The following is a 19,295-nucleotide window of genomic DNA, read 5'->3' as shown; positions in this document are numbered from 1 at the left end:
ACTAATTTATATCCCATCAAGTGGCCACCTGTGGCTCACGGCTGCACCTGGGACTGTGTCAGTGACGGCATACTCAGCTGCCCAGACTCCGTCCCCTGGCTGGCCCTAGTGGACAGCTGGTGCCGTGACGCTGGCTCTGAGAGGTACTGTGGCTGGTCTGAGGACCCGGACAGCCTTCCGGCCCTGTTCTCTCTGTGTGTTTGCACGTGCTCGGTCTTCCTGGCCTCACACGGCAAGCACACTCTCGTTTGGCACGTTGGTAGCTAATCTTCCCTGGCTTAGAATTCTCTTGGGTATTCTCCAGTATGTAGTTTTTCCACAACAAGCTAGACATTGAGACCCAGTTTGGAGGAGAAGCTGGTGAGATCCGTGGGTTCTCGGTGTCTCCCCCAGCTGCCCTGCGAGCTTGTTCCTCTTCCCGTGTGTTTGGTGCTATTGCCTTTGTAAAGAGCATGCTTTCCTCACTTTTTCTCCCTGTAACTGGTTTCTCTTCATAGAAAAGAGGCCCCTTCAGCACGTGGATCCGTCCTCAGCCAGCGTGTTGCTTTTCCCCCAGTGCTCAGTGCACACAGGGGCACCTGCTTCCGGCAACGGCCCCATTGCCTTCTTTGTTTGGATTTGCTTCTCTTGCGCTCGTCTCTCTCCTTAAATGGACTTGTAGCCACAGCGGGGACGTGGTGAGAATGTGTCTGGTTCTTCACCGTCATGTTTGATATGTTTTTTGGTTTAAGGTATCCTTTTTTATCATAAGAAGAAAATCTTCACTTATGGTAAGTCTTTTTAAAATTCAATCAGGAATGAATACTGAATTTTTTTTTATTAAAAGATTTTATTTTTTCATTTGACAGAGATCAGAAGTAGGCAGAGAGGCAGGCAGAGAGAGAGGGGGAAGCAGACTCCCCTCTCAGTAGAGATCCCGAAGTGGGGCTCCATCCCAGAACCCTGAGATCATGACCTGAGCCAAAGGCAGAGGCTTTAACCCACTGAGCCACCCAGGCGCCCCCTGAATTTTTTTTTTTTTTTTAAGTAGGCTCCATGCCCAGCAGGGAGCCCATTGCAGGGCTTGAACTCAGGACTGTGAGATTGGGACCTGAACCGAGATCAAGTCAGACACCTAACCTACTGAGCCACCCAGGCACCCCTGCGGAACTTTTTTTTTTTTTTAAATGCCATTTTAGCTTCTCTGCAGACGATGATATGGTTTTTCTTCTTGGACTTATTCACCCTGTGAATTTGGTGACTAGATGTACACTTTGAACTATGCTTGCCTTCCTAAGGGGTGGATCCTACTTGGCTGTTTCTTATTCTTATTTTAATGAGATTTAGAATTAAGTTTGTTAATGTTTTTGGAGGCTGTTTGCAGAGATATTCATCTGTAACACTGCTCATTTGGTGCTGTTTTTTCAGCACTATCTGCTTTTGTAGACTTGGGTGCCCACCCAGGTCATTGTCCACTCGCTCGCCTGGTGTATGCTGGGTGGTCTTACATAGGATGGGACTCTGGGCTTTGCTTGTGCTTCTCAAGATGTGTTTTTCTTTTGGCAAATAGGGAATATGGAGCCATGCTCCCCAGGCTTCAGTCTTTTGTTTATAAATAAACTCCCGTGTGTGTCTTCACCTGTAAATGTGTAGAAATGCCATGCGCTCATCTGTAAGCTAGATACTGCACCTTTCTCGTCAGCCGTTGGGAGAACAGACAGATTACACACACACACACTCACAAATGTCTAAGACCAGCATCCAGCACACTATAATCTGTATGTAAGTGCTCTTCTTACAATTAATACTCTTGCTCATTTGCTAACGACCCAGAATGCCAGGTTTAGCTGGCGGAGCCCAGTTGCAGCTTAATGGCCCCAGATGGTTGGAGCTCAAACTGCTGGTATGTGGAGGGGCCCCTGCATGTGGGCAGGAGCACCAGGGCCTGCAGGTAGGACAGCCTTACACACTGATTAAGTAGCTGGTGGGCTCGGCACCTGCCTTCTCTTGGTTGGTTGAAGCCCTGTTTCCATGTGTGAAAGCTGTACGTTTTCTGGGAGTGGATATCCCGTCTGACTGGAGACCACGTCCCCTGCTGCTGGTGAGGGCCCACAGTGAGGAATGCAGGCAGCCGAATGGGGGTGAGCATTCGGACAAATCAATGTGTCTGCACAGACTTTTCCCTGAGTGTGGGTAGGGGTGTCATGAGACAGGAGACTGGTAAACCCGTCCTGCTGACAGTATGAACTGGACATGTGGACAGGAACCATTAAGGCTGCCTGAGCCCTCACTGGTTGTTAATTTCAAATGGTATGGGTTAGACACTGGAGCGCTGGTTTGGACAAATCCTCTGTGTGGTACATAGCCTAATGTGGGGTGTAGACAAGCCTCATGATGGAAGCCTGTGAGTACCATCCACTGGCTTCTACTGGGACTCTGGACTGGAGAGTTTTCATCCAAGGGGCACTGACTAGCTTGCTGTCAGACTGTGATTGGAAATGCCATCACGACCAAAGGACATACAATAATCTTGAGTCTGAAATACCCACAGTATCTGTGGTAATGTCTGAGCCACACTCCCATGGAGAGGTCAGTGCCCGTGAGACTTGGAAGTGTTGTGTCTATAGACAGGTAGTTGTGTTTGCTTGTACAACCACTTGTTTGTAGACAACCACTTGTACATACACACTGAGGAGGACTGAAAATGTATGTCCGCAGAAATACACATGCACAAATGCCTCTTGTGGCACTGTTCATAAATATTCATGATTCGCAAATAAATATTCGTACATGTTTGAAGACTGGAAACATGCCAAAGGCTATCAGCTGACAAACAGATGCAAGAAACGTGGCCCATTAAAACTGTGCTGTCACCCACAGCAGAGGGAGCGATGCACTGGCGCACGCCATAATGTGGATCCTTGGGAAGACCCTGGTATTGACCCACGTTGAGATGGGCCAGTAGCTTGTCTGTAAGGCTGTCACTGTCCCCATCCTCTGTGTAATGAGGTGCATACCAGCACTCACCTCTGAATGTGCTGCTTGGGACATCTGACACTGGGTCTCCCTGGCCTGCCTCAGCCTCAGCCTCATCCTTGTGAAGAAGCTTCTGTCCTCAGGCCCTGCCGGCAGGGAGGGGACACGTGCAGCTGAAGAGCAGGGGGGAAAAGGGAGCCGATGCAGGACTGGGTTGGCCATCAGTACCCCATTAACAAGCACCAGAATGGGGGAGCTCAGGCAATCAACGCAAATAGAACCACTCTTTTCTGGTCCTAAGAGTGAATGCAGATGATTTTTTCTTTTTTAAGATTTTTATTTATTTATTTGAAAGAGCACAAACCAGAGGGGCAGAGGAAGAGGGAGAGAGAAACTCAAGTCGAGTCTGCGCTGAGGGGAGAGGCCGACGTGGGGCTTGATCTTATGACCCAGAGATCATGACCTGAGCAGACACCAAGAGTCAGATGCCCAACCGACTGAGCCACCCTGTGCCCTGAGCACAGGGATTTAAGGGAAGTGATCGCTTGTTTGTGGAGGCGTTGTTTGCAGATCTGCGGAAACATATTTCAAGTGAACTTCCTTGAGCGCAGCACCTGGTGACTTAGAAGCTTTTCTCCATGGTTGGGAGGTGGCTGGCACCAGGGAACACTGGCCCGCAGGGAGCAGCGGTGTTTGGCAAGTGTCCTTATGGGAGGCCTTGGCTTCTCCTGTTACCCCCTCCTCCCCAGGGCCCCTTGTGCGTGCTCACTCAGTGGTTTTCCGTCCCTCACCTGGGCTCTGGAAGGATATTTGAGTTGAAGCTGGCTTTGCGTCTTTTTACCCCTGGCCACGTCTTTGTAAAGAGAAGCAAAATTTTGTGTGGGGAAGGGCAGGCTGTTCTTATGTGGGATCTGCACAGTCAGTGTTTGCTGCAAAGTTCAGAGGAGTAAAACACCACCTTGTTTTCTTCAACTTACAAGTCCAAGAACTGGTTGGGCCAACATGGTGGCCTCTGCTGGGCTGACCCATTGTGCCATGGCCGGTGGGCAGAGGGCAGCTGGGCATATGGCTCTTGTCCCGCAGCAGGCACACCTGGCCTCGTTCTCATGGGAATTTGGGGATTCCAGGCAGGTGCAGCTCTGTTCAGGTCTCTGCTCGAGTCACATTCGCTGTCTTCCCACCTGCAGCTCTGCCCAAAGTCCTGTGGGGGAAGCCACCTGAGGGTGTGAGCACGAGCAGGCCCTGTTTGCAAGCTGTCTGCCCAGGGTGAGAGACAAAAGCCACCGCTGATGTGGCTTTAAGCACCAAATTTGTAATAAAATAATGAGAAAGCCAGTCCTCTTCATTTTATCACATCTGTGTTGCATAGCTGTGTCCTTTCTCAGATACGTCCACATCAGAAATACGTCCCAGTGTGCCAACAAAGGTCCCATTGACAAGCTAGTTCCGGAAGCTTTTCTGAGCCAGACGTTCCACTTACAGTTTAGATGAAGCTGAGATTCTGTCATTGTTTTGGAAAATGGTCAGTTCTGTGTAATTATCCTATCACGGGGATTTTCTCCCCTGAGAAGCCGTGTTAACATTCTTTTGAACCCCAGCAGATCTTTCCAGTCACAGACAGTTTTCTGTAGTAAACATGTTTATTCTCACTGCTGGGATTTCATTTCTCGGGCTCCTGAAGCACAAGTTCCCCAGGTATGTCCTGCTCACGTGCACCAGCACAGAGTCCTCCCCCGCCACGTGTCTGGGAACAGCGGGAAAAGACGTTTCCCAGCACCAGCAAGGAAAGTAAAAAACAGTGCTGCACCTGACAGGGCTCCTCTGTGGGTCTGAGTAGGCCCTCCCTGCCCCTCCCTGCAGGGTTTAGCTCCAGCCTCCCACTCTGTCTTCCCAACCCCACCCCTGCAATCCCCACAGATACAGGTTGGCTTGGTTGCTACTGGAAATATTTATTTATTAAAATGAATAAATATTAATATAAAACATGCTCATAGTCAAAAGCGCTAAACATAACTGAAAGTCTCACAGTGACAATAATGGAAATGAATTCTAATTTTGGACAAAAAACCCCCATGCTCTGGTCCCTGGAACATGAGCCACCTTCAGAAATGTGCCTCACAAATGGGATTTAAAACTGCCCCCAGGCAGGGAACAGCCCCTTTGGTTGCTAACAGAAACTGCAAGTTTATTTTCTCCCAAGACACTATTTCTGGTGTCTTTTGCTCATCCCAGGCAGACAGGCCTCTCTGTGCGCAGATGAGGGTGGCCAGCCCTGGTTCAGTCCGGGGTGTGGGTCGGGGCCCAGGCCTCCACCTCCCCACGTGTGTGTGTGTGTGTGTGTGTGTGTGTGTGCTCACACGTATGTATGTTGTGGGGAGGGGGCCCTGTCCCCAGATCTCCTGTGAGGGTGGGTGCTCTGGTCCCCCTGTTCTGGGTTGTGCATCTCTGGTCCCCACCAGCAGGGGGGGGGCAGATGCTCCAAGAAAGTTAGTGTTAATCACTTCTGAGCATACGACTCAGTGGTGTTGAGTACATTCACTTTTTGGTGACATCATTGCCACCATCAGTGCCCAGAACTTTTCCTCCTTCCTCCCCCTGCAGTTTTATACCTGTGGAACAACGGCCAAATCCTCCCTCCCCTACAGGCCACCATTCTGCTTACTTTCTCTACGACTCTGACAGTTCCCGGTGCCTCGTCTGGGTGGAAATTTGCAGGATTTCTCCCCATGTGACTGGCGTCTTCCTATTAGCATCATGCCCAGCATCCACATTGTGGTGCGTGTCCGAACTTCCTTCCTTTCTGAGGCTGGATAATTTTCTCTGGCGTAGGTGTACCTGGTTTCATCTTTTGATGCACAGACCTCAGAGCGGGGAGGACACAGCTCCCTTCTTTAGGGCCCATGTTTGGTTCTCTGTTATGGCTGCAATGGGAACCTATACAGTGACCGACTGTGATGTGTTGAAATTAACCCCAGAAAGGACCTGAAGGGGCCTTCTTAGTTTGTTGCTGATGGGGCCAAGTTGTGACCTTTACATTAAAAAAAAAAAAAAAAAAATAGGAGGGGCACTTGGGTGGCTCAGTGGGTTAAGCCTCTGCCTTCAGCTCAGGTCATGATCTCAGGGTCCTGGGATCGAGCCCCGCATCGGGCTCTCTGCTCAGCAGTGAGCCTGCTTCCTCCTCTCTCTGCCTGCCTCTCTGCCTACTTGTGATCTCTCTCTCTCTCTGTCGAATAAATAAATAAAATCTTAAAAAAAAATTTATCAGGGACTCTTGCTCTTAAAAAAAAAAAGGAACCTGGTGAAGAACCTGCAGGTTGGGGACATCTAGTGGCAACGCTGCAAATATGGGGGCTAGGCAGCAGAGTTCCGTCTTTGACCTCACTGGGGTTCACACACCCTTGTCTACATCTCCCCAGTGTCCAACCCCGTCAGAACTGCCGTCCAGATGCGAGGTCCTGCAGAAACTTGGAGTGTGTCGGTCACATGCATGTGGCCATGGTCTGCTTTGTTGCTCTATTATTGGTAACCTTCTGAATGGCCCCCCAATGTCCTCCTGCCTTGCCTTTCTGATCTGAACTAGAGCGTACAAATGAGCAAGGTAGGCCTGTGTTTGTCCAATCCATGGGGTCCTCCTGGAACAGGGAGATGACACATTGCCACACCCCCCTCTGCAGAAATTGGTGGACATGGTGCCCTGGACATCATACCAAGGAAGCAGTTGGATTTGGACCCATCCTTCCATCCGGCTGGGATGTGGGGCAGGTGCTGCTGGACCTCACATCCTACTCTGGGGTCACCCTAGGGAAATGGGCCTCAGGCTGTGGACTTAGACACCCCATTGTGGAGTACTGTGTATACCAGGTGTGTGTCTGTACAGCGTCCCCCAGGGATGTCGCTGTGCTGCCCTCGGGGCTCCCAGTGGAAACCGGGAGGGAAGCCGGGATTAGAGATGGACTCCCCGGTCTCATCTGTGTGGATGCTGCAGCCTCCTTGGGCCACCCTGCATCCTGTGGGGCTCCCTCAAGTCATAGGGTTTCTCTGGTGACTGTTAGGAATGAGCTAGACAGTCAGGGGGTCAGGGCTGGGGTCCCCAAAGAGGAAACACAGAGTCAAGACAGTGAAGAGCAAACAGCACTGCCATCCTGTTCTGAAGCTAGACAGGACCGCACTGACTTTCTGCTTTGTGGCCTTTGCAGAAATGACTTCTGCTGAACATCCTAAAATAAGACAACAGGTCACAGTAGCATTTGTCAGTATCATGGGCAAGAGGCAGTTAAGATCTGAGCCCCCAGATGTCAGCAAAAGAAAAAGACCATCAGCTCGTGGACAGGAACCTAACAGGTAGACAGATACATGATGAAATCCTTGACTGGCACAACTTAGCATACCCTGATGGCTTAAGAAAGTTCCTCAAAGGAGCTCCTAAAACCCCCTACACTTAGCAATTCTGTGGGCAATGCACTGGGGCCCCCTCCCTCACCTGGCTGCCCAGTCAGCCTTGCCCTGCCGCCCACCACTCTCCGTCCAGTCCACCGCTTCCTTCATGGCAGGCGGTTTTAACTCGGGCCACACTGTGTCTTCTACAATGGCCGTTGCCATTGCCTCTTCCTCAAATTCCTCTGAAACTAGAAGGCCCTTCAGCCACCAGTGGGAGGAGTGGGCACCACCCTTGGCCCCGTGCGATCACAGTTGGCAAGGGGCCGTATGGAAGAGGGAGTGGTGTCACTGTTGGGTTGTCCACATGCTGATGAGTTTTCTGGAAGGACTGTCTGGAGTACGCCATGGGGCCAGGTGTGCTGGCCAGCAGCCCCACGGCAGGGGTGCTAGGAAAAGCAGCCGTCCCCCCAAGCATGGGATCATGTCTTGTGGCGGGTCTTGGGGTCATGGCAAGGCTGGCACGGGTGAGAGCGCCAGGACGGTGCGCGTTCTACAGACTGGCTTATGCTGCGCGTTCCGAATCTGGGCCGAGTCTGAGCTGTAGCAGCAAGGCGGGCTTGCCTGGCGGCTGCCAGGGACAGAACCATGATGCCTGTGAGGCTGTGGGCACACGTGTGGCTCCGGGGAGGGCTGTGTGGGGCCCGGACATGCAGTCAGGCAGAGCAGGGAGTGCGGGGCCAGGGAACAAACAGCAAGTATGGGGCATGCTTGTGTGGTGCTGAGGAGCCCTGGGAGCCTGGGACCCTCGTACTCAGCTCATCCCATGGCTGATGCGACACAGCGCGGGGGCTTTGGGGGAGACACAGGTAGACATCTGGGCCCTGGGTCCACTCTGAGCAGCGGCGTGTAGAGGAGAGTGCCCCATGTAACTTGGCACCTGGGGGGCTCTTCCCTGGGCCGTGTGACTCCCCAGCATGGGGGACACACAGGGAGACTTGGCTCTGAAAGGTGTTCTGGGGCCAGAAGGAGACAGTCATGATGAAAATGACCACTGAACATCTTGGCTGAGCCGGTGGCCTGGCACAGGGGCTGATGTCCCCCCAGAGAGGGTTGTGCTGGTCTGTCTGGGCTCCGCAGGGGCAGGGGCATGGGCATCTACCCCCCTTCCTAGGGAGACAGCCACACCCTCTGCCTCTGTCGTCCTAACAGTCACTGACCAAGAGCCCAAGACAACCGTGTTGGTGACACCTTCTGTTCTAGAGAGTCTGGATTTCTCAGGCTCGGGGCTGGATGGACGTGCGGTGGGGATGTAGGGACAAGTTCCACCTACCTCTCCTCACATCTCGTTCAGCGATGGGAGTGGCTGGGGAAGAACGCACACACAAAAATGCAGAAGGTACAGAATGAACCCCCCAATTGACAAGCGAGGCCCTCAAGTTAGGGGCCTCCCCCGCCCAAGGGAAAGGGGCTCTTCCAGCCTTGCTCGGGGGCACTGAGCTCAGGGGATAGAATGCTCGGAGCCTCATGTGCTTTGCTGCCTTGTGGTTGGAGCTAGAGAGGAAGTGTAGGATTTCATAATGGCGGGGGCTTATTTTGTAAGTGGGAAAACAGCACACACATGTACTGTTTTCTTGGACAATTCTGAAAATACATAGAAGTCCCTCTACCAGCAGGGGGCCCAAAACTCCAGGCTAGGAAGTCCCTAGGACGGGCCAAGGGCAGGAAAGCAGAATGCAGGAAGGAAACCACCGCCCAGGTCCCCTGTAGCTGACATCTGGCTTCTCCTAGGTTTCCTCCGATGTTTGTGCTCCCGAGGCCGTCCCCAAAGACGCTCCTCAAGGGCTGTTTCCAAGAGCTGCGGATGCCCCCTGTGGAGCATGGTTTGTGGTGGGTACTCAGACTGTTCCCACCCTCTTCCACCTGCTTCCATTTATGGACGCTGTGGTGACATCTCTGTGCATGCGGTTCTGTCTCTTTCTCACTTGATTTCCCTTGTGTATATTCCCAGAAGTGTAATTATGAGGTCAGGGGATCTCGGGAATTTTTTGTGGTTTTGGCACACAATGTTAAGTTCTGATTTTCAGACACCTGTTCCATCTACGATTCCGGCAGCTGCGAAGGGAGGGGCGGGCCTTGCATCCCGTCCTCGCCACCGCAGGGAGTCGGCACCTGCTGTATTCGCAGAGCATGCCTCTTTGATCACCGATGACTCATTTGCATGTCAAATGTCTTCAAGGGTCTTCCCCTTGTCCATGTTTGATTTATGTTACTTTTCCAGTTTTATTGGGGCGTCGTGGACACATGGCACTGGGTAAGTTGAAGGCCGACAGGAGGACGGCAGCCTGCGAGACTGTCAACACCTAGCATCTCATACAGCTACGGACACGTGTCTGTCCTTGTTACGAGAACTTTTAGAATCTTAGCAAATGTTTATTTGAGAGTGAGAGAGCGAGAGTGAGCACATGGGGATAGGGAGGAGCAGAGGGAGAGAGAGGATTCTCAAGCAGACTCCACTGAGCACAGAGCCCAATGTGGGACTTGATCTCATGAGCCAGAGAACATGCACTGAGACGAAATCGAGAGTCAGATGCTTAACCAACTGAGCCGCCCAGGTACCCCAACAAGTGCACCCCATAAATATTCTTTACTGGGCCCACAATTACTGCCCTTTGGCACCTATGAAAATAGCCCAATGTCTCTCAATTCATGATGACAACTGTGTGGAAGACCCTGGACAACACTTTGTGCATGAAGTACCTGCAGACTATTACTCAGACTCTCTCAGGCACCTGCCCCCAGGTGCTGTTCTAGAACACTCCTTTTACATGGAAGTCTGTGACCCACTGAGTTAATTTTTGCATATGGTGTGGGGTATGGATGAAAGTGGATATTTTCTACATATGGGTATTTAAATATTTCAGCACTGTTTGTTGAAAAAGACTGTCCTTTCTCCACTGAATTGCCTTCGTGTCTTTGTAAAGAATCAGTTGCCCATATTCATGTGGGTGTGTTTCTTGGTTCTCCAGTGTGTTCACTGACCTGTTTTTCTAACTTGACATTAGTTCCACACTGTCTTGATTACTACAAGTAATAGAAGACTTGAGATCAGGTAAGTCTTGACCCTCTAATTTCATCTTTTTTCAAGTGTTTTTGGCCATTATAGGTACTTTGTATTTCTATATAAATTTTAGAATCAGCTTGTCAATTTCGGCAACAAAACAAGCCTGTTTGGAGTTTGGTTGGACTTCTGTTTTATCTACAGAACAATTGGGAGAGAATTGACATTTTAGTAGCATCGAACCTTCCGATCCATGAACAAGACATATCTCCCCATTTATTTAGGTATTCTTTAGCTTCTTTCATCAGTATTTCATGGTCATCAATGTACAGGTCTTGCACAGTTTTGTCAGATTTATCCCTAAGCATTTTATATTTTTTGATGCTATTATAAATGGTATTATCTTAATAATTTAAATTTCTGACTCTTTGTTGCTAGCATATAAAGGTAGAAATAACAGTTGTAATTGATCTCAAACCCTGCACACTTACTAAACTCAATTAGTTCTAGCAGATTTTTTGTAGATTCCATCAAGTTTTACGTATAGGATTATGTCATCTGTGGACAAAACAGTTTTAGTTTTCCTTACCAGTATGATTGTCTTTTATCCCTATTTCTTGCCACTCACGTCAGACAGAACCTCCAACGCAGTGTCGACTGGGTGTCCTGAGAACAAGCATCTGTCTCTTGATCTTGGGGAAAATGCATCCAGTTATTTCCACTGAGTGTTATGTTCGCTATAAGTTTTCTGTAGATGTTCTTTATCACCCTGAGGCTGCTCTTTTCCAATCCTAATTCTCAAAGACTTTTTTTTTTTTTTTTAAATCAGAAATAGATGTGAGATTTTATTGAGGGCTTTTCCTATATCTATTGAAATAATGACATAATTTTCTTATTTTTAATATTTTATATCTTAAAGCTTATTACTATGTCCAATTGCATTGATTTTCAAGTATTAAACCAACCTTCCATTCCTGGTAAACCCAACTTGATGATAATGTATTTTCCCTTTTGTACAATATTAGCTTTGATTTGCTAAAATTGTTTTTAGAATTTTTGCATCTGTTATGTGGAATATCGATCTTCAGTTTGCTATTCCTTTAATGTCCTTATCTGGTTTTGGTACCAGGGTATCTGGCCTCATAGAATAGGTTGGGATATATTCCCTCCTCTTTAATTTTCTGGAGTTTTCCTTTGTGGGAACAGTTTTATCTACAAGTTAAATTTCCTCACATGGGAGTGCCTTGGCCAACTTCATGAAATGGGCTCGTTTTCAAGATTTAAATTAATTAACAAGCTAATGCAGAAGCCAGTCATCACATTCAGACATTCAGGGCAAACTCCAAAGATTCTGAGTCTCTGAACCTGCTTAGATAGAACAGCAAGTTTTATGTATCTTAACTATATGGCTTTTATTTATTTTAGTTCTATTAGGTTCTTCTTTTCATCTGACTCATCAAATCTATTAGAATAAAGTTGTGCATAGTTTTTCTGTATTATCTTTTTAATATATGTGGATTCTGTGGTGATGGCACTTCTAATTCCCACTATTGATAATCTGTGTCTTCTCCATCAAGTAATTAGGGATAACGCCTTGTTTTGTTATTCCAGTGGTTCATTTAGGGTTAGGGGCGTACATATGAGGGTTTACTTTCAAGTGATGTTGTACCACAGTCATATGCTCCCACTTCTCCCTCCCCCCCTCTATGGGGTTGTCACCAGACATTTCTAATATGTATGTTAGAAATTGAAAAATCTATAATTCTTATTTTTGTTGAAACAATTATTTTTTTAAAAGTTGAAGTAATATGAAGAACTCATACCTATGCATTCATGTAGTTACCATTTCTGGTGCTTTATTCCCTTGTTAGATCCTGGTCTCCCTCTGGTATCATTATCCATCTGTCTAAAGGATGTCCTTTAACATTTATTGAAGTATGGGTCCGCTGGTGAAGAATTCTGTCAGCATTTGTGAATCTGAAGTAGTTTGAATTTCGCCCTTTTAAAATAAAAGGTTTTTTTTTTTTTTTTTTTTTTTGGTGGATATTGACTTCTAGATTAACAGGTTTTTTCCCTCCAATATTTTGTTGATCTTATTCTACTGTTTACCAGTTGCATAGTTTTTGGTGTGAAATTTGCTCTTGTATGTACCATCTTCCCTCTGTACATACTGTTTTTTTCCCTCTCACTAAAAAAAAAAAAAATCTTATCTTCATTAATGGTTTTTGAACAATTTGATTATGATGTAAGTTGGTGTCATTTTCTTCTTGTTTTTTGTGCTTGGACTTAATTGAATCTCGTACATCTGTGCATATTTATGAAATTTGGAAAATATTGTTCATCATTTCTTCAAATTTTTTTTTCCTGTCCTCCTCACTCCCTTCTGCTTTAGGGACTACAACTAAGTGTATATTAGGTCTTGTGAAGCTGTCCTATAACTTACTGATTCTTTCTGATTTCCTTCTTTTAAAAAAAATCACTTTCCCCCAGTTTCAACTTGGATAATTTCTATTGCCATGCCTCCAAAGTCACTAATCTTTTCCTCAGAAGTGTCTAATCTGCTGGTAGATTCATCTATTTTATTTTTTCCCAGAGACATTATAGTTTTCACATCTAAAATTTGACTTGGGTGGCTTTAAAAATATATCTTCCATGTCTATACTTAATTTTTTAAAACTTACAGAACACATTTACACTGTTTTAACATTCCTTTCTGCAAATTCTCCCATCTGTTTCTGTTCTGGGTTGGTTTAACTGATTGGATTTTTCTCCTAGTTCTGGGTTATATCTATGAGCTTCGTACATACCTAATATTTTTTGGTTGAATGTCAGGCATTGTGAATTCTACCTTGTTGGGTGCTGGATATTTTTGTATTCTCATGAATATTCTCGAGCTTTGTTCTAGGACAGTTATATTTCATGGACTCAGTTTGATTTGTTCCAGTCTTTTAAGATTTGTGGTCTTAGCAGTGTTGTCTAGGGTGACTTATCCCCCAGTTCTGTGGCAAGATTTATCTGAGTGCCCCTACCTGTGAACGTAGGATCTGCGGAAGCTTCAGGCCTGGCTGGTGGAGTCACATGGCAGTTCTGGGCTTGTGGGAGAATTGAGCGTGGTTCTCGCTAGCCTTTAATCCTGGAACCAGCCTTGGGGAGTGCCCTGCACACATGATGGACACTCAGGGAAACCCTCTGCAGGTCTCTGGAATTGCCTGTTGCTCTTCTCTCTCTCTGGTACCCTGTCTTGTGAACTGTAGCCACCTTTGTCTCCCTGGACTCTCAGCAATGTCTCTAGGAAACCCATAAGCTTCTTCTTCCTGGGACCATCTTCCCTGCCACATGTCTGAAAACTCCCTCATGTCAGTCCTTGGAAGACTCACCTTATTGGTTTTCCACTTCTCAGGTACACTGGTCTTCATTACCTCATGTCCAGGGGAGAGAGGCTGAGTAACTTTCCTGAGAACACAGAATGTGTAAACGGTGGAGCAATGCCAGACTCAGTTCTGTTTCAAGGATCCACTCTTTTTTTTTTTTTTTTTCCAAGGACCCACTCTTGTAATCTCCATACCACAAAGCCAGTGAAAGGGCAACTTTTTTTTTTTTTTAAATTAGAAAGAGAGTGTGAGCAGGAGGGTGGGGCAGTGACAGAGAGAGAGGGAGAGAGAATTTTAAGCAGGCTCCATACTCAGTGTGGAGCCTGATGCAGGACTTGACCTCACAACCCTGAGATCATGACCTGAGCCGAAATCAAGAGATGCTTAACTGACAGAGCCACCCAGGTGCCCCAAAAGGTCATTTTTAAGAGACAGATATTACAAGCACATTTCTATATAAATTCTTGCCCTTGACCATGATTTTCAGCCTACCTGGGCCAACATGGAGCTTACCTTGAATTCTCACATAGGGAACAAGAAACTGGATGAAGCAACATGTTTCATTGATATGAGTGGCTCCCCAGGCGGCAGGAGGGATATGGTGGTGGGTCTGTGTGGGGACAGCAGAATCAACCATTGCTGTGAAATCTTGGCAGGCAAGAGTCATGACCTCCAATGCAAGCCTGGAAAAGAACACAGCCCCAGTCTCCAGCTGTGCTCTGGACTGGGGTCTGGCTCAGAAGTTCAAAAGGCCTCATCCCATTCCTGAGGCTTTCTAATTACAGCCATTTTCAATTAAGTTCCATGGGAGAATGAGGCTCCAGGGGAGTCATTTGGAGGACTGTTTTCTCGATTTTCCTGAGTGCTCCACAGCTAGTGCCACTGTAGGAGGAGAGGAGATCCATTAATTAATGACATATGTTCGTGGCCATAGGGCAGTAGGCTCTATTCTGCTGGAATCCTTGTTGAGAAGGGGCCATGGAGGTTTCCAACCTAACCTGGCTTATGGTGGGAACACACAGGGTGGGCTGGGGTCTCAGATCTGTCTGGCAAGGAACATTGTGCTGCATTTGAATGGTCATAGACCTTGGAACTGAGTGAAGCAGCCTGGCCTCAGTCAGTCCAGGTTTGACGTGTCCCTTTCTTATCCTGCCCTTCTGGAATCCTGGGGCAGGATGCTCATCCAGGCAGGCAGAGGGCCTAGCACTGTCTGGGGAAGGTACATCTTCACCCTGGGATAGGTCAGGCTATGCTCACTGGAATGCATGTGTCAACCTTGTTTCGTCCGACATGTGTCCACATCCCCTACCGTGCTCAAACGCAGTTGCCATAAATGGGCAGGGAGCTCATTTTCCCTGGCCTCATCCCAAGACCAGGGCACTGAGTTCCCAAAGTCTAACTTGGCTCAAATATCTTTACCTACTAGGGTTATTTTTCTGCTGCTGTGATGGAATTTGCCATTTTCAACAGCTGTGAAAAATTCAGAATTTATTTCTCTCAGTGGGAAATACCACAGTGAGTTAGATGGTTATTGGAAGCTGTTATTTGTCTATTGTATGGATCCTTAAACAAATGAGCATAGTTAATATTTTAAAGGGATTGATCTTCTACAGGATGCAGTCCATGGAGCAGATAGGTTTATACAAATAGATATCTCTTGTCCATTTTAGTTCTGTATTTTTATAGCTTTGAGGCATAGTACAAACAGACAAGGAGCCATAGCAGCAACCAAATATAGTTCCAACAGTGGGGTTTATTACTGCCTCTGGGAGAAATCATGGCTGATGTTCCAGGTTGAGTTTGCTCTGGGCATGTGAACTCACTCCATCAGATCTTGCCAGATGGAGACTCGGAGAGGAGTCACGGCAGAACATCGATAGAAGCTACACCTGCTCTTAGGTGTTTGTGTCCTTTTCAGAAAGTGATGAATTCGTCCTGGCTGCCTCAAGACAAAGCAGAGGGCTCATCCCTTGTTGATTTCTGGAGGGAAGCTCAACTGCTATGAAAATACATCCCCAGTTGCATCTGGATTTATAGAATTTTAGGACAAAATTCTACTCACCTCCCCCCACAAAATGTACCCTCTTCCCTTACCCCATTACACGTCACTCTTTATGGGATTATCAGCCAGGATTATTTAATGGCAAGAAACATTCACAATGACTCATCTTACTGATTGTTCTCTGACCTATAATGTTTATCAAAATACCAGAAAGGTTCAGGATTAGGGAATCTGGCTCAACCCCCTGACCCCAACCCTAACCTCTCAGTGTCACCACCTCCAGAAGAAGATAACACAGATCCTTCAGAATGACTGAAAACGCCCTGCTAATCAGGCCTTCAGGAAACAACTCTCCACGATCCAGTCAGGTTGTTCCACCCTAAACAGGTTCTGCTCCAGGGAAAGGCTTTCTTGCCTCTAACAGAGTCCCTTGTGCTGACATTTGTATATTTTTATTTAACCTGTTTTTTGAAGTTGAGGTATGATTGACATAGCAACATACTGCTTTTAGGTGTGCAGTGCAATAGTCGATATTTGTATATATTACTCTTTGCCAAGTGTAGGTATAGAATCACAGAGCACTGGTGCTGTAAGAGGGCTCAGTGCACAGCTTTGTGATGTAGCAGGAGCAGAAGTATGGGCCCAGTGAGGGCAAGTTCCCACAGATGGTTGGGAGCAGAGAGGCCTGGTCTCCTGGGCTCAAAGAACATTTCTTTTCACCATATGGAATTCATTTGAAGACACATTTAAATCCCTCCCTAGACTCCATTTCTCAAGTTGAAGATGATCTTTTAGCCTTTCCCAAAACTTCAGATATTTTCTCCTTATTTTCTCTGAGTTCTTTGTATACAGATTAAATTGTGCTGTTGAGACCATGCTGTTCTCAGAACAAGTGGCAGGCTCTACTGTTAGTGTCTGGGATAATATTTTTATCCTTACAATCCATTAATAAAGCAAAAATATCTTTTGAGCTCTTAGGCAGTACATGTCAGACAGTAATGTATACCCTGAGTATACAGGAACAAACACAATAGACCACTTCAAGGGCCTTGGAGTTTGAGAGAGTTGTTGATAGCTTAGGAGTTGACTGAGGTATGAGGGAGGAGATGTGTGTAGGGGGGGCAGTTTGGGAGTGGGTTAGGGCCCAAGAAAGGGTGTCATCATGTCTATGGGGCTTTAAGAGAAACTTTAAGGGAAATTTTTACAAAAAGCGGGGTTTTTGCTGGCTCTGGAAGAAGGCAGTACTTGGTGGGTAAGTGGAGCAACCCATTTTTAGCCTTCCCTACTTTGGTGTTTAAGCACCATTTTTAGCCTTCCAGTATTCAGCAATGTTTAAGCACCAAGGCAATGTGTTGGCATAGTGTGTTTACCAAAGTAATGTGTTATATATGTGTGTGTGCACCTGTGTGCAGGCACAGGTGTATATGTGTGTCTTCAGTAGCATTATTTGGAGTAACAAGATGACATTAATTTTGGAAGAATCACTTTGGTTGCAATGTGGAGACTCAATTGAAGGGAGAATAAAGAGGAAATCCATTTAGGCGACTAAAATAATAGTCCAGAAAGAAATGATGAAGATTTGGACAAGGTAAGGGCCATATCAGGAGAATAATCCATAAGATTCAGTGGCCCCTTGGATACTGGGTGTTGAGGATGAGGGTGAGGGCAGCTGAGGCTTCCAGGATTGTGCTTTGGATGACGGGGTTGGATGGCTTAATAATAGGTTTGTAGTTCTTCTGTTACATGTATCAGGGAATGTGGGCAGAATAGGAGGTTTGCAGTGGGAAACGAGGAATTCAGCGTCAGCTGTGTTGAACTTGAACAGCTTGGGAGTATCCAGTTTGCATCATCCTGTGGGCTGAGAGACACATGACTCAGGAGAGCAAGTGGGAAGCCCCAGATAGATAGCACGAGGGGTGGAGCGGAACCAAGGAGTGGCCGACTGGATCCAAGGAGACATTAGGGGGTGAGAACACAACACTTCTCCAAGGGTGGGCAAAGGCACTCATGGAAGAGAAGGAGAAATGCCTAGACAGGCGGGAGAACAAGAAGCACATATGTGCTCAGGTTCTGTCTGGTGAGAGGTCTATTCCTGGCTTGAATGCTGATGGCCAAGATCTCTCTGTACTCACACAGCCTTTCCTTGGGGCATGTGTGGAAGGAGAGAGTTGAGGGGAGAGGGAGGTGGGTAGGGGAAAGGGAGGGTAAAGAAGAGAAGGAGGGTGAGGGAGAGAGGGAGGGTGAGAGGAAGGGGGTTGGGGGGGCAGAAGGTGGGGAAGGGGAAGGGGTGGGGGAGAGAGGGGTAGAAGGGAGAGCGGGATAGAGGAGGATAGTGGAGGGGGGTGAGGGAGGGAGAATGGGGAAGGGGAGGAAGGGGTATTGGGGAGAGATGCATGGGGGGAGAGGGAAGTGGATGGGGGGAGGGGAGAGGGGTTAGAGGGAGTAGAGGAAGATCTGTCTTCCTATTTGTTTAAATTGAGTTATAATTGCCATACAGCCCTCTGTGAGTCTAAGGTGTGAAGGACACTAACCTGATGCCATCAGGCTGTAATATGACCTCCACTGTGGCGTTAGCCAATACCTCTACTGTGTCACATAGTTTCCATTTCTTCTAGTGAGGGGAACAATTAAGATCTAATTAAGTTTAATTTTTGTAATAATATTTTTGGGAGAGCCTGTAAACCCCTATACCGTGTATTAATTACATCTTCAGGACTTATTTATCCAGACACTGCAAGTGTGCATCCTCGAACAACCTCTAAATGTTTCTGCCATTCCCCACCCCCGGCCTTTGTAACCACTCTTCCACTCTCTAGTCTTTTCAAGTTCAGGTTTTTTTCAGATTCTGCATACAAGGAATAGCATACAGGATTTGTTTTTCTTTGTATGACTTATCTCACTTAACATGATGTCCTCAGGACTCATCTGTGTAGTTGCAGACGGCAGGTTGTGATTTTCTCATGGCTGAGCAGTATTCCACTGTGTGTGTTTATTTTCTTTATTCACCCGCTGATGGACACTTGACATTGTTTCTGTATCTTGGCCATCGTGAATGATGCTGCCATAAACATGCAGGTGCAGATGTCTCTTTCATAACCTGTTGCTATTTCCTTTGGGTACATACCCAGAGCTGGATTGCTGGTAATTCTATTTTTAATTTCTTGAGGAACTTTCATACTGCTCTCTAAAGTGGCCAGACTGGTTTACAATCCAAGCACAGTGAACAAGGTTCCCCTTTTCCACATCCACACCAACACTTGTTATCTCTTGTTTTCTTGACAGCCATTCTGATAAGCGTGGCATGATATTGTGGTTTTGATTAAGAGTTCCCTGATGATGAGGGATGTTGGGCACCTTTTCGTATCTGTTGGCTGTCTGGATGTCTTCTTTGGAAAAATGTCTATTTAGCTCCTCTGCTCATTGTTTAATTGGATTGTTGTGTTTTCTTGTTATTGAGTTGCAGGAGTTCTTTGTAAATTTTGGATCTTAGCCTCTCATCTATCTAAACATGGCTTGCAAATATTCTCTCCCA

The sequence above is a fragment of the Enhydra lutris genome, unplaced genomic scaffold (genome assembly GCF_002288905.1).
Source record: "Enhydra lutris kenyoni isolate GAN:26980312 unplaced genomic scaffold, ASM228890v2 scaffoldscaffold33, whole genome shotgun sequence".
NCBI lineage: Eukaryota > Metazoa > Chordata > Mammalia > Carnivora > Mustelidae > Enhydra > Enhydra lutris.
The sequence above is the reverse complement of the archived record's forward strand: the minus strand, read 5'-3'. Positions refer to the sequence as shown.